At 50.9% G+C, this 13496-nt stretch overlaps 1 long non-coding RNA gene across 4 annotated transcripts; it reads left to right on the plus strand.

Moving 5' to 3' along the window:
* Nucleotides 1–1579: 1579 nt before the first annotated feature.
* LOC106149094 lies at nt 1580–4016 on the plus strand. Of its 4 annotated transcripts, none has more exons than XR_001235046.1 (5): nt 1580–1699; nt 1924–2216; nt 2450–2562; nt 2720–2944; nt 3759–4016. It is a non-coding gene; the product is annotated as an uncharacterized LOC106149094 (long non-coding RNA). The 4 variants fall into 4 exon arrangements; XR_001235045.1 differs by having other exon boundaries at nt 2720–2822; XR_001235047.1 differs by having other exon boundaries at nt 1950–2216; nt 2720–2822.
* The last annotated feature ends 9480 nt before the right edge of the window (nt 4017–13496 follow it).

Below are 13496 nucleotides of genomic sequence, written 5' to 3' on the forward strand. Positions count from 1 at the left end.
GGCTGAGGCCACTCCCTGAAGGTAGCAGGAACGGAGTGGCTCTGGCCACTTAGGGAATGAGTCCAGGCCAGCTCAAGGCCAAGGGCAGAACCCTGGAAAGACCTGACTGAAACCTACCTTGCGACCTTGGATCACGCCAGTGGCAAAGAGTACTTGTTGCCCCCACAGTATCCATGTTCCACTCTTAACAGTTGCATTTTTATCCAGGCATCTGGTTGGCCAGCTAAAGACTATGCTGAGCAGACTCTCTTGCAGCTATGTAGGACCACATGACTAAGTTTTAGCCAATGAGATGGGAGCAAAAGTGACATGGGCAGTATCTGGATCATGTCCTTAAAAGGAAAGGAGTACAAGCCAGGTGTTATGCACACACCTGTAATCCTAGCTACTCAGGAGGCTGAGGTAGGAGGATCTCAAGTTTAAGAGTAGTTTAGGCAACTTAGTAAGATCTTATCTTGAAATAAAAAATTAAAGAGGCTGGGGGTGTAGTGCAGAGGTAGAGTGTTTGCCTCTGAGTTCAATCTCCAGTACTAAAAAAAAAAAAAAAAAGGAATAGAAAGGGATCAAAGGGCAGGAGCTAGAGCAAAATAGGTATCACTTCTTATATCCCAACACTTTTTTAGATGAGAAAATGATGACCAGAGTTCACATTTATAGTTGACACAGGGTGAGAAAGAGACTTGAAGCCAGGTTCAAAGTGTTAGTCTGGAAGAGGCCCAAGGTTCTTTCCATTTCTGACATTCTGGGACTCCCTGAGGCCTGCTGGTCAAGGGTGTGGCGGGCACCAGGAGTCTGGCAGACTGGGGACTTTTATTTTTTGTTTGTTTTTTTGTTGTTTTTTTTCCGGTACCGGGAATCGAACTCATGACCTTGCGCTTGTCAGGCAGGCGCTGTGCCGCTGAGCTAAATCCCCAGCCCCTGACTGGGGAATTTTATATTCATCTTAGTACAGTGGTTCTCCCTACCCACTGTCATTTGGTCAAATTGACAAACCAGCCACATTCTGTGCTACCTAAGGGCCTTTCCATGTGCTGGTCCCAATAACTGGGATATGTTTCTTTCCCCTTTTCACAGAGGTGACCTTTTCAAGATGCAGCTTGTGCAGGGAAACCTTACCCGGCAACCCACCAGATAGAAAGCCCCAGGAGGGCAGGGACTATCGGGAGCTGGCTGAAGCCAGAAACTGATCACACGCTAGGCAAGCAGGTTCGAAGACAAAGAGCTCCTGAGGCAATCCACCTGAGCAAGCCACTTCAGTCCAGAGAACACCAAGCCCAGAGACAATCCAAGAAATCTGTTGCTAGGCAAAGTGATATCACATGATATCAACTTTGTCAAATGTAGAAATAAACTCCCCTACGGCGGTGGAGCAACCCCTTTCCTCCCGTCCAGAGAGAGGGCTCCACCTGACCTCAGCTCTTGTCTGCTTATTTTTCCCATCCTCTCCCGTCTTTCCCCTGGGAACATCAAGAAGTTTAAGGGCGGCAGCAAGGGGCCATGTCTGACTCTCACTTCAGGCTGGTGCCTAGCAGGACACCACAACAAACATCGACAGGGAAATGGAAGAAGCCAGGGATGGAGCCCTGCCTGGAGCTTGGGAGATGATCAGGCTGGGCTTCCAAAGTGCCTTCCACATGCTAGTGCAGAGTCTTCTGAGATCTGTGACCTACTTCACCTGGGGGAAACCTTGTCCACATCCGTGAGTTCCCAGGAGGGATCCCTTCAGGTTGCTTCTGTGTGTGGGTCCCCAGGGCTCTGTTCAGCAGGTCTGGGGACCCACAGTTCTGCATTTTCAGGATGCTCTTCCATTGGGCAAACACTACTGGCCTGTGAATGATGATGCTCTCCAGTTGCGTGATCACAGAGGGCCTCGGTTTCCCTTCATGTCCATCTGTCTACTTGTTGGTGTTTTTTGTTTGACAGGGTTTGTTGTCCCATCCCCTTCCCAGGAAAGCATCCAAGATCAAGACCTTGCAGGTCCCAGCCAGAAGCGCCTACCACACGCCTGGGCACTGTGCCCTGCGTGTCTTTGAGGAGCCACCAGTTGCCACCTCCTACCTTCCTCTGGCCAGTTCTCCATCTTGGCATCGGTGGCTGCTGTGACACCTTTGGACGGGAGCCACCCTTTTAGCTTTGTGTTTTCCGGGTTAATTGGCTTTGGCTTTGACACACAAAAGGCTCTGTGTGTGCCTGTGTAGGAAAGTTACATCAGAAAGGTGAGCTTGGCCTGCCCACAGGGCCCCCTTGTTGCATAGTGTGTCTGTCCCTCTGTCTCAGTCCGCGGGAACTTGGTGTTGATTCTGGCAGTGCCCGTCGGTCTCTCTGGCTCTCTTAGCTCTGGGGTGGGGGTGGCACTGGAAGTGGTAAACGGAAAAGGCCAGGACACCAGAGCTTCACTCTGCCCTGCCCCTGTGGCTGTCACTGAATCAGTGTCTTGTTCACCCACCAGCCTGGCAGAGTGGCCCTGAGGCGAACACCTCCCCCTGTGTCCCCAGAGCTCAGGACTGGCCACACCACAAGGAAGTCTGGCCGAACCCTAATTTCTGCCCGGGACGTGCCAAGGTAAGAGGAGTGGGAGCTGGGTGCCGCCCCAGCCCTGTGGACGGGGCAGGGCGGTGCCTTGGAACCAGCCAGGACCCAGTCTCCTCTCTGTACCGGTGCCCTCCCTGTATGGCTGGGATCACACATTCGCAGTCACACTGGGAAATTTTCCTTCAAGGGGAGCTAGCAGGCTCCACCAGGAAGGCCCTGGGCCCCAAGGAAGACAACTCCAGCTCCAGTGTCCTGTCTTCTCCGCGAGCGGGCTCCGCGCCCCTGGCACTGTGAGTTGTCACTTCGAGCATCTGTGGTCATGCTGGTGTCAATTTCTGCGTCCCCCTTCCCCCAGCCTGGGCTGCAAGGAAAGAACTGGTCTGGAGCTTGGCTGAAACCAGTTGATTACACGGTTCGTCTGCACCCCCAGATCACTCACACATGCTCCCCATTCTTTCCCCCACCCAGACAGTGTCAATTCCAGCGTGTAGCCGCTGGTCTTCACGTTGCTTATAAAACTGGGGTGTCCCTTTCTGGGGACAGAACGTGACTAGGGCTACGCAAAGACAGGGTGTTTTACAAATATCATTGCACCGGAACCCCGTTTTGGGTCCCTTCCTGCCCACACCCTTGACCGCCCCCAGCCCTAAAGCCCAAACAAGGGCCATGGACACTCTTGGAAGATGCCAAGCCCTGCACTTCCTGTGTGTGTGTGTGTGTGTGTGCAAGGAAACAGCCCCAAGGGGGTGGAGCTCTCACCCCATCCAGTTACCATGGAGATAGGGTGAGTCAATCAGGGAGCTGTCACTCAGAGCCTCAGAGTGCAAGGGGGTTCAAGGCCCCTGAGTCAGGGCGGGCCTGGAGTCTCCCTGTGAGAGTGAGACCTGACTCACACCTGTCCATGTCACCGGAGTTCCTAGAGCCTGGGCTGTGCTCTTTGGCACTTATTAAGATCTAGTTCTGAGTGCGTGTGTAAGACTTGCTTCTCCACGTCCAGGGGTGTGAATGTGGGTGATTGCGCTTGTGCAAGAGCACGTGCTGGGGAAGAAGCTGCAGAGACCCAGAAAGGAACAGGGAGGGAGGAAGACAGTGACAGGGAAGAGAGGGACACTCTACAGACACCCTGGGAGGGGGGTGTCTCCCCTCAGACTGGGGCTCCCGCAGGAAGGGGTTGGGGGGAGGTGGCCAGGAGACTAGGGCACCAGGATTATCTCTACCCTTCCCAGGGTGTGTGACCAGGCATTTCTCTGCTCCGGGGCTCAGTTTTTCCATCTATGGAATGGGGAGAATGGATTTGTTCAGTGGTTGGCAGCACTGTCCCTTCTCTACAAGCCGGGACAATCCTGAGAAGCAAGTCTTGAAAAGCTGAAAATACAAAGCCTGTGGTCCTGGAGGGTCTTTGGAGACCCTGTAGCCCAGCCCAGTCCCTACCAGCTCCCCGTGCTCCCCGGGACAGGCGCCGGGGAGCCCACGATGCAAAGAGGAAAAGGTGGGTGCACAGAGGGCGGAGCAGCGCAGCGAGGTGGTGGGTGAGGATGTCGGGGCTGCAGGGACACGGCTCCTGTGACTGGGTTGGGGCTGAGCGCGGGTGTTCGTGGAGACCAAGGAGCGGCTCCCCAAGAGACCCCAGGAGGACCTCGTCCCTGAAGGGCGAGGCCCTGTTCCCCGGGGAGAGGGGGCTGGGAAGGGTCCGCAGCTGCGAGCTCGGGCTTCCGGACGCGGAGCCCCGCGCCACCTCCGCAGCCCTCGGTCGCCGGTGCCCGTAGCCCATCACGCGGGCGCCGCTGCCCCCTGGTGGTCACGCCGGCAGCACAGCCACAGGCTCGAGCCCCTGGGACACTGCGGGGCGGGACGGGGTGAAGATCTTGCATCACCTGCTCCTCTGGGCTCAGAACTGGGGAACTCAACTCAGGGTGTCTCTGCCTCTGGCTTCCCTTCCCCTCAGCCCAGGCCTCACACCCGGGAGCCACCAGAACGCAAACCCATGTTATGCGGCAGACCCAGTTCCCCTGGGGCGGGGGTCTAGGGAGCACCCTTGCGTCCCGGCGGAAGACCCCACAGCTACACACATACCTAGGGGAGCGGAACGCCTAGGGTCACAGGCACCCATCAGCCCAGGGAAAGCGAGCCGGGGATTTTGCAGGGGACAGAGGCGGGAGGGAGAGTGGGAGGAAAGAGACCGGGGTGCGCGGCCCCAGGGATGGGGTCCTCAAGATTCTGTTAAGCCGTCCTTCCGCTGTCTCCTTGAGCCTATCTTTCCTTGTTAAGTGGGTGCAGGGGTTCCCTCTGGGACCTGCCTTCCCAGCATGCCTTTGTGCATCTGCCGAGAGCTCCTTTACCTGGAACCCCTGCTGGCTCCCCATTGCCCACTGGACAAAGCTCAGGTGCTTCCATCTGGCCCTTGGGGGCCCTTCAGCCCGGCGGATCCCTACCTTCCAATCTCTTCTCCACCTCCGTGACACCTTCATGGTCACACTGGGTGGATTCATCTCTCTTACAAGGGCTTTGGGGTTCCCTACCTAGATGTCTTTGTGCCTTCTGCTTGGCGAGCCCCCCAAGCCCTTGTCTGGCCGTTCACATCCTGCCGACCGGGTTCAACGCTGCTTATTAAGCACCTCAGAGCCGGGCGTGGTGGTGCACACCTATAATCCCAGCACTTTGGAGGCTGAGGCAGGAGGATCCTTGCAAGTTCGAGTCCAGCCTGAGCTACAAAGTGAGCTCAAGGCCAGCCTGAATTGCATAGAGAGACTTGTCTCAAAAGGACAAAAATAAATAAATAAATAAATAAACATAAAAAAGCATCTCACCGAGGGTGCCCAGCGGTGGTCAACATGCCCCACAACATGTTGCAAGGATGTGTGCACAGGAGCTGAAATGCCAGGGAATTCCTGCTGAATGTCAGGTCAGCAGGGCTTGGGATTTCAGAGAACACGGATACTGTGAGAGAGAATCAGAGAAAGTTTCCTCCAGCGCCTGAGCCAAACTTCCTCATGGAAGCAGAGCTACTTCCCAACAGCCTAAAGAACGCGTGTGATGGAGCCGGGGATATAGCTCAGTGGCATAAGCGCCTGCCTGGCAAGTGCAAGGTCGTGAGTTCGATCCCTGGTAGAAAGAAAAAGAAAAAACGTGTGAGTGTGTGTGTGTGTGTGTGTGTGTGTGTGATGTGAGTGGTGGGACACTGAGGACTCACACCTCTAGCTGATGAAGAGAGAACATAAGGAACTCTGTGTTGACAGTAATACTCCTCTGTCTGCACAGTAGCTTGCTAGCTTAATAATTCGGGTTTTGATTAATCAGAAAAAAAAGTGCATCATGTTAGAAGCTGGGGTGAGGGGAGCATCAGGCACAGCTCACACAGGTTTTGTGAAATTAGAGAAGTACATAGGTACATAGGTCCTGACCACTTGATTCTGGAAGGCGGTACAAAGAGTTTCAGGAATGAAAAGACAGCTATGTGTAATGTGAAAGCACCGAAGCACTTTCTTTATCTTCATACCCCAGTGCCTGGACCAGCAGTAGATATTTGGTAGACAGGTACTTGTCTCTGTTTATTCAGAGTTATCAGAATAGTTGAGAGGGAATTACCTGTTTGTGGAATCCAGAGCCGGCCAGCTGGGCAGCAGTAGGACTGCAGCACTGCCACCTTGTGGCATCACCTATAAATTACAGGCTAACCTTTCGTGGCAACAGAAACTTTTTTTTTTGAGACCGGGTCTTGCTAAATTGACCAAGCTAGGCTCAAATTTTCAGTCCTCCTGCCTTAGTTTCCCCAGTAGCTGAGGTTCCAGGTGTGCACCACTGTGTGCATCAAGATCTAACCTCTTGAATGTTGAAGTGTTGCTGACAGTGCTCACACTAGCACTATCCTGCCGGTTTCTTCTTTCCCCAAGGCCTCAGCTAAGAAAGTCAATTCCACGCAGCTCCTTTGAATTCGTGAAGGCGTTCAAGCTCATTTATTTTATTTTATTTTAGTCTTTTTGAGACAGGATCTCACTGTGCAGTTCAGGCTGGCCTTGAGCTCATTTTGTAGCCCAGGCTGGTCTCGAACTTGCAATGATCCTCCTGCCTCAGCCTCCTGAGTGCGGGATTATAGGCGTGCACCACCATGCCTGACTCAAGCCCATTCAAAGAGCAGAATGGACAATTTATGTGACCATTTAGCTTCCAGGCCCCGCTCCAAAATGGTATCCAATCCCGATTCTAGGTGTTTTGAACTTGGGATCCCAGCATGGTTTCAGGGGTACACCAATCTTTTGACAGTATGTGTGAGCAAATTTGTGTGTGTGTGTGTGTGTGTGTGTGTATGTTACTAGGGATTGAAATCTGGTCATTCACACTGAGCTACACCCTCAGTCCTTTTTAAAAAAATTTTTGAAATTTTGAGACAGGATACAGGTATTGATAAGTCTCTAAATTGCCCAGGCTGAGTTCAACTTTTGATCCTCCTGCCTCAGCCTCCCAGAGTGCTGAGATTATAAGCGTGGACCACCATGACCAGCTTGTGTATTTTTTCTGAGGAGGAAATCTATATCCTTTTGACCAGATTCCCAAAGGGATCTGTGACTTGAAAAAGATGAACAAAATCTCTGCTCTGGGGTACAGCAGGTCAAAGCCGACTCTGAAAGGAGGAGAGGAGCTTATTGTCTATAGGATGGAGACAGAGAAACAGCGGAGATATTAAACTTCCAAACCCATCCAAGATTTGATCTCTTCCCAGCCTGACCCCCCCCCCCATGTCCCGCCTTCTCTCCGTCCGTCACCTTAGGAGCAAAGAGAAAACTTAAGCTTCATGTGCCGATGAATGACCATCTGTCCTTCCAAAGGTTTATGGGGGAAAGGAAGAATTTTATAGCCTTCTAGGGAAACAGATTAATCCAAATTAGCTTAAGGCAAAGGAATCGGGCACTTGTGATAACACCGTTGTTAAAAAACAACCCCTTATTTGTCTCCGGATCAGGTGCACGGCTCTGCCTGGGAAGGTGATGAATGATTTCCTTATGTTTTCCACTTGGGGAAAGCGCCTGCTTTTATCTCTGTGATTGCTTCTTTATTTGGTAACTCGAAAACTTATCTGTTTTCTCTAATATAATTGCTTGGCCCTTCTCTTCAGCTCCAAGGAATGTCAGCACAGCTTTCTTTCCTTTTTCCTCTGGAATTTAATATTGTTTAAGCAAACTAATTGGACTCTATTTCACTTTGCTTTATTTTCCTCCACCAGACCTAGCAGTAGGCTGTTTGGCTTTTGCTTGTTTTGCTCCTTCACAAAATCTCACTTATGAAGCTCCCGGAGGAGGACATCGGATATTGCTCCTATTTTCCTTCCTCTCTTTCCTTAAATAAATATTGCTCCTCCTGCCGCAGGGCTCTGGGCACAGCTGCAGGGCAGGCGGGAGGATGAGCGGGGCGTCAGTAAAGCTCAGGGGCTTCCTCAGGGACCAACTTCCTCCTCCCTAGCCAGAGCCTCCAGGCACAAGTTTGCAGGTCGTTCACCCCGCAAAGGCGCTGACATGCAGCTGCCACTCAACCGGCTGCACCATCCTCAGTGTTCCCTAGCAGGTCCAAGTGCGGGAAGGGCACCTTTTCTCACTTGCACAAAGGGACTGAATGGGCTAGAAGTAGCCCTAGCTCTATGTTTACGAGAGCGGAAAAATATTAATATTCTGGACATCCACTTAAGAGCCTGTAGCTCTTATCTTGACTATTTAGCACCTTCTCCAACCCCCTCTGCTTGGCTGAGTAAGAGATACGGGGACCCTGTTACTTCGGGCGCTCCATCTGTTACTCAGCAGATTTGACCCCATTCATCCATCCACTTCAAAAATATGGGACCTCCGGGGAGGTGGGGGGCAGACGGGGTTAGGTTTGAAGGAAAGAGGTACCAGGTGAAGAGAACTTTCCCAGCGACATGAACACGCCATCTCTGAGGACACCTTTCTGCCTTTGACAGGGGTCCTTCCCCTCCCACGCGAGAGTCGAGAGTCGCGGTGTGTACGCGTCCCACACCGAGAGCAGCCTCCGTGTCACTGTGCATGTGATCAATCCAGGCGGTGCCTGCAGGCGGCGTCACAGGGCAGCTGCAGCGCGGGGGAGCCGATCCACCCGCTGCCTCCGGGTGAAATATTACCGAGGCTATAAAGACTAATGAACTTCTCCCCGCCAGCCCCGACCTCGCCAGGGGTCATGAGTGTTTTCATAGGCAGAGCAGCAGCAGCAGCAGCAGCAGCTCAAATGGGAGGCAGTGGATAATTATATACATTAGATCAAATTGACCTTGGGTGCTTGGTTGAAAGCACAGGCAGGAGAGTGTAGGTGGAGTGGGAAGCAGGAAGGGGGTGCTTCTGGTGGGGGTGAGCAGGGGACCTCTATTAGAACCCCTTGCTTTCTTCTGCCTCATTTATTTTCTAAACCCAGCCCTCTGTCTAAGAGGATTTGTAATGGCTCACAATAAAGACCCCCGAAAGCAAATTTAGAAGCCAGGCATGATGGTGCTGGCCTGTAATCCCAGCACTTGGGAGGCTGAGGCAGGAGGATCATCACAAGTTCAAGACCAGCCTGGGCTACATAACAAGATCATGTCTCAACAAAATGAAACACAAAACAAAACAAAGCAAGTAAACTTAGGATGAGCTGGAAAGTTTAAAAACCTCATCATTGGCCCATGCATTGATTCACTGTTCTACTGGCTAAAATAACCATTTGCTACCTAACACCCAGCACCGTGCCTGGCACACAGCATGACTCACAAGGTCCTCATCATTAGCACTTTATAAGGTGACCGAGACTCAAGATATATATTTTGTTTTTTTTTTTTTTTTTTTTTTTTTTTTTTTTTTTTTTTTTTTTTTTGGTTTTTCTCCGGTACCGGGAACCGAACTCATGACCTTGCGCTTGCCAGGCAGGCGCTTTTGCCGCTGAGCTAAATCCCCAGCCCCTCAAGATATATATTTTGGAACTGCCAGAGAACTAAGCACCTGGGTTAGGCTAAGAAGGGACCTATCTGGATTTCACTGTCCACGCCACTACTCCTGTCTTGTGTGACCTCAGGCCTCAATTTTCCCCATCAAGAAAGTGGGTAATGGGATGAGGTCAGTGGGTATCATCTGGCCATGTACAAGACAGTGTCTCAGACTAAGACAGAGATAAGATGGTGTCCAGCCATGTGATGAGTGGAACCAGAAACTTCCATGCACAAAGATTCGCTAGGGAACTTAAAGCTGCAGACACCTGAGGTTCCCACAGATTCCTCCTCCTCCTCCTCTTCTTCTTTGCAGGGCTGGGGGTGGAACCCAGGGCTTTACACTTGCCAGGCACGAGCACTACCACCGAGCCGCACCCCCAGCCCCAGATTCTGCCCTCCAGTTTCTGCAGAGCCCCCGCCTCCTCCCCGGGGGACTCTGATGCTGGGGTCTCTGGACACACTTGAAAACCCTAGGCCAAATATCCCAAACAGAGGTTGTTCTCCAGGAAAAGAATTCCAAAGAGTGGCAGGCAGAGGGAAATCAAATGGGAATGTCAAAGAGGCGAGCCTGGTCAGAGAAGGATGACTTCTTTCTCTGGGAAAGAACTTGGAGGAGCTGGGCATCTCACCCCTTGGAAGACGTCAGAGGCTTGGTCATCACAGTGGTTTGACAGCCTTCAGTTCCCTAGGGAGGATGGTGGGCGCCACCTCAAGGAAGTCCCCAGCCAGGGGCTGGTGGCTGTTTTGGGACTGTTGTATTTATCAATGACAACATCTTCTCCTGTTAGCATAGGAGTGGTGTTTTGGAATTTGCCAGAGAAAAAAATGTTTAAACATATTTTCATAACATTTTAAAACGTGTATCATTTACCCAAAGGACAGGAGCTAACACGGAAACAGTTATGTAATGGGATAAAGCTTCTCTAGAGGTAATTTTTTTTTTTTTTTCCTTTTTTGAGACAGGGTCTTGCTATGCAATTCAGGCTGGCCTTGAGCTCACCTTGCAGCCCAGGCTGGTCTCGAACTCACAGCAATCCTCCTGCCTCAGCCTCCTGAGTGCTGGGATTGCAGGTGGTCTTTATTTGAATGAATATGCTTTTCTCCAACTACAAAACTCAGAGTTGATTTGCTTGGTTAGCCAAAAGAAAAAAGAAAGAGCATTTAAAATGGTAAGCACATGGGGTGTGGTGGTGCATGCCTGTAATCCCAGCAACTGGAAGGCTGAGGCAGGCAGATTGCCATGAGTTCAAGGCCAGCCTGGACTACATAGCGAGACTCAGTCTCAAAAAAAAAAAACAAAAAAAGATTGACCTTGAGTCACAAACAAAAAAATTACCCTGTCAAGTTGAGAAGAAAGCACAGAGCTGTGTGTTTTAGTACGAGTAATGGTGTTTTTTTTCCCACTTTGGGATCAACGGGCCTCAATTCATTTTGCAGTGAGCCCAGCAAATTAGGTCTCTGGCCCGAGATAAAGGCCACCTCCAGTTCTGGCAGGGTAGGGCCGGAGAGGGCTGGGCCCGAGGGCTCTCTCTGGCGGGATCTGAGGACCCTTGGAGTTACAGTAGCTGGCCTTTGAAGCATCGGTGTCTTGGCCAATGTGTTCATTTCTGTGCCAGCTGCAGCTGGCCTCTTCTCTCTAACCTGAGCTCTTTCTGCAGCACCGGCAGTCGCCTGCTGCCACAAAGAGCAATGTGCGTCTGATGAGATCTGTCCCCCTGGTCCCCCCGTAATTCATCCTCTGGGTCTGAAGTTATCTGCTCATAAGCTTTCGCTTCCCCAGCTGCTGGGAGTGCCTTCTCCCGCTGCCCATCCGTGCTGCTGCAGTGCCTGGCTCTCTGCCTGCCTGGGCCCTCAAGAACCTGGCTCCAGCTGCGGGCTGGTGTCCACTTGGCAGGCGAGCTTTGAGGGAGTGCTGCCTCGGGTTGGGCACCTGCCTCGTGTGGGTGTAGCCTCTGCCTCACTGATGCCCCATCACTCACCGGACTGGAAATGTAAAATATACTCTACTTTTTTTCCAGCCATTTGTAATTTTGCCCAAGAAGTAGGTGTTGTCTGTCTTCTCTCTCTCTTTTTAAAAATCTTCTCAACCTGGCCATCAAGTGTTTCAGTAGCTCAGCGTCATTATTGAGGCTATGTCTCATCCTGTTCGGCTGAATGATCTTCTTCTAGCACTTCCTGAGATTTTGGGTGGGGTCTGAGTTGGTTGGCAAGCTCAGCATTGCACCTACCCTGGTTGTCTTTCTCCATCTTTTTTTTTTTTTTCTTTTGTCTTTTTGAGACAGGGTCTCGATATGCAGTTCAGGCTGGCCTTGAGCTCACTTTGTAGCCCAGACTGGTCTTGAACTCGCAGCAATCCTCCTGCCTCAGCCTCCCGAGTGCTGGGGTTACAGGTGTGCACCACCACACTGGGCTGTTTTTCCTTTGTGAGCAGCCATACATCCGTGACAATTTCATCCTGCCAGAGCTTCCTCCTTGAGCTCCCCAGTGCACGGGCATTGTCTTCACTCAGATAGTCCTCATCAGGGAGGTCCCCCCACCCTGGAAGATTTTATAAAATCACTAGTAAAAATGTATAAACTTTCCACTGAGCTCCAGTTTGGCAAGGTCTTCCCTGCATTCTATTTGTTTTTTTTCTCTTGGTTTCCCAAGCAGTGAGCGCATCTTCCTGTGCATGTGAATTATTTCAAGTCATCTGACTGTGTCTTTCAGCCCGGATCCTTCCTCGGGGAGATGTTTATTTTAGGTCCTGATTTCTCTAAACAATATGTTTGCTACTTTGACGTTCTGTTCTGAATTAGATAACTTTGTATTTTGGGAACTTCACAAGAAAGAGTTGAAAGAAAGTTCAGTATACCAAACATTTCAGAGACTCTTCACCACTAATCATTAACTGTTAACATTTCACGGCGTCCCCTCTTTCTGTTTGTGTGGTGTATGCTTTTTTGTGGCTGAATAGTGTGGAAATACATCACAGACATGGAACAACATCCCTATATATTTCAGCATAAGTCTTTGAGGATATTTTCCCATGTAACTAATACCACGCTCGCACCTCGGAAAATTCCAATAATTTCAAGATACAAAATACATCTACTCCTCAATTGGATCAGGTGCATTCAGGGTGGTATGGCCATTGACACGACTGCTACTAAAATGATCTTATTTGCTCCCTTAGTGACAGGCAATTTTTGCACGATTTCTCTTCATGCTGCCAAGATCGTTTTAAACTTCTGCGCAATTTGTTATTCCATCTCTTCATGGCTTCCACTGTTTATGGGAAGGAAGACCCGCCTCTGCTCCCCAGGGAAACTGGCAAATATAGCACTTCCAACCGGGCAGTATACATTCCATCATCACCCAGGGGTCGCTGTAAGGTTCCAGGCTGGTCTGTCTTCCTTAGGCAGAGCTGACCACAGTATTGCAGTTTATCAGTTCAGGAGTTCTTCATCTCCACCGCTGTCCCACGTGGTCCGTTGCTTTTTTGCATTTATTTCTTGACTTATGCTGAGGCACTGGTATTTCCAAGCTCCTGTACCATTAACTAGGTAAGTAGTACATAAGCAAAAGGTGGTTTGCATTTTCTGAAATGCTCTGTAAGTGGTGTTATACAGTAATACTTTTTGGGGTTTGGCTTTTTTTAAAAAAAGTGTAGTTATGAGGAGCAACACCCCTGCTGCTGTTGTCAGGTGTGGTGACAGCAGAATCCTTGCTGGGTGTCTGATCTTAGGTGGGAATGTTCCCCTAACTCTTCAGGTGCTCTTGTGCCCTGACCTTGGTACCTCGGGTACCGAGCTGAAGACTCCAAGAGACGCTCTGCAAACTCTAGGGCATGCTCCCTGCCCCCCTTACCTCCTCCTGGACACTGTAGTCTCCTTAGCCTCTCAGCTCCCTTACATCTTTCCACCAAATAAGAGACCACCAGGTTCTGACCAAAACCTATCCCTAAGCAATAACCTGGTGCTCGCCTTAAGCTCCGCCCCTCTCTCAGGGATCACTGGATGTCACC

This window comes from Chinchilla lanigera, unplaced genomic scaffold (assembly GCF_000276665.1).
Source record: "Chinchilla lanigera isolate Chin_1 unplaced genomic scaffold, ChiLan1.0 scaffold00036, whole genome shotgun sequence".
NCBI classification, from domain to species: Eukaryota; Metazoa; Chordata; class Mammalia; order Rodentia; family Chinchillidae; genus Chinchilla; species Chinchilla lanigera.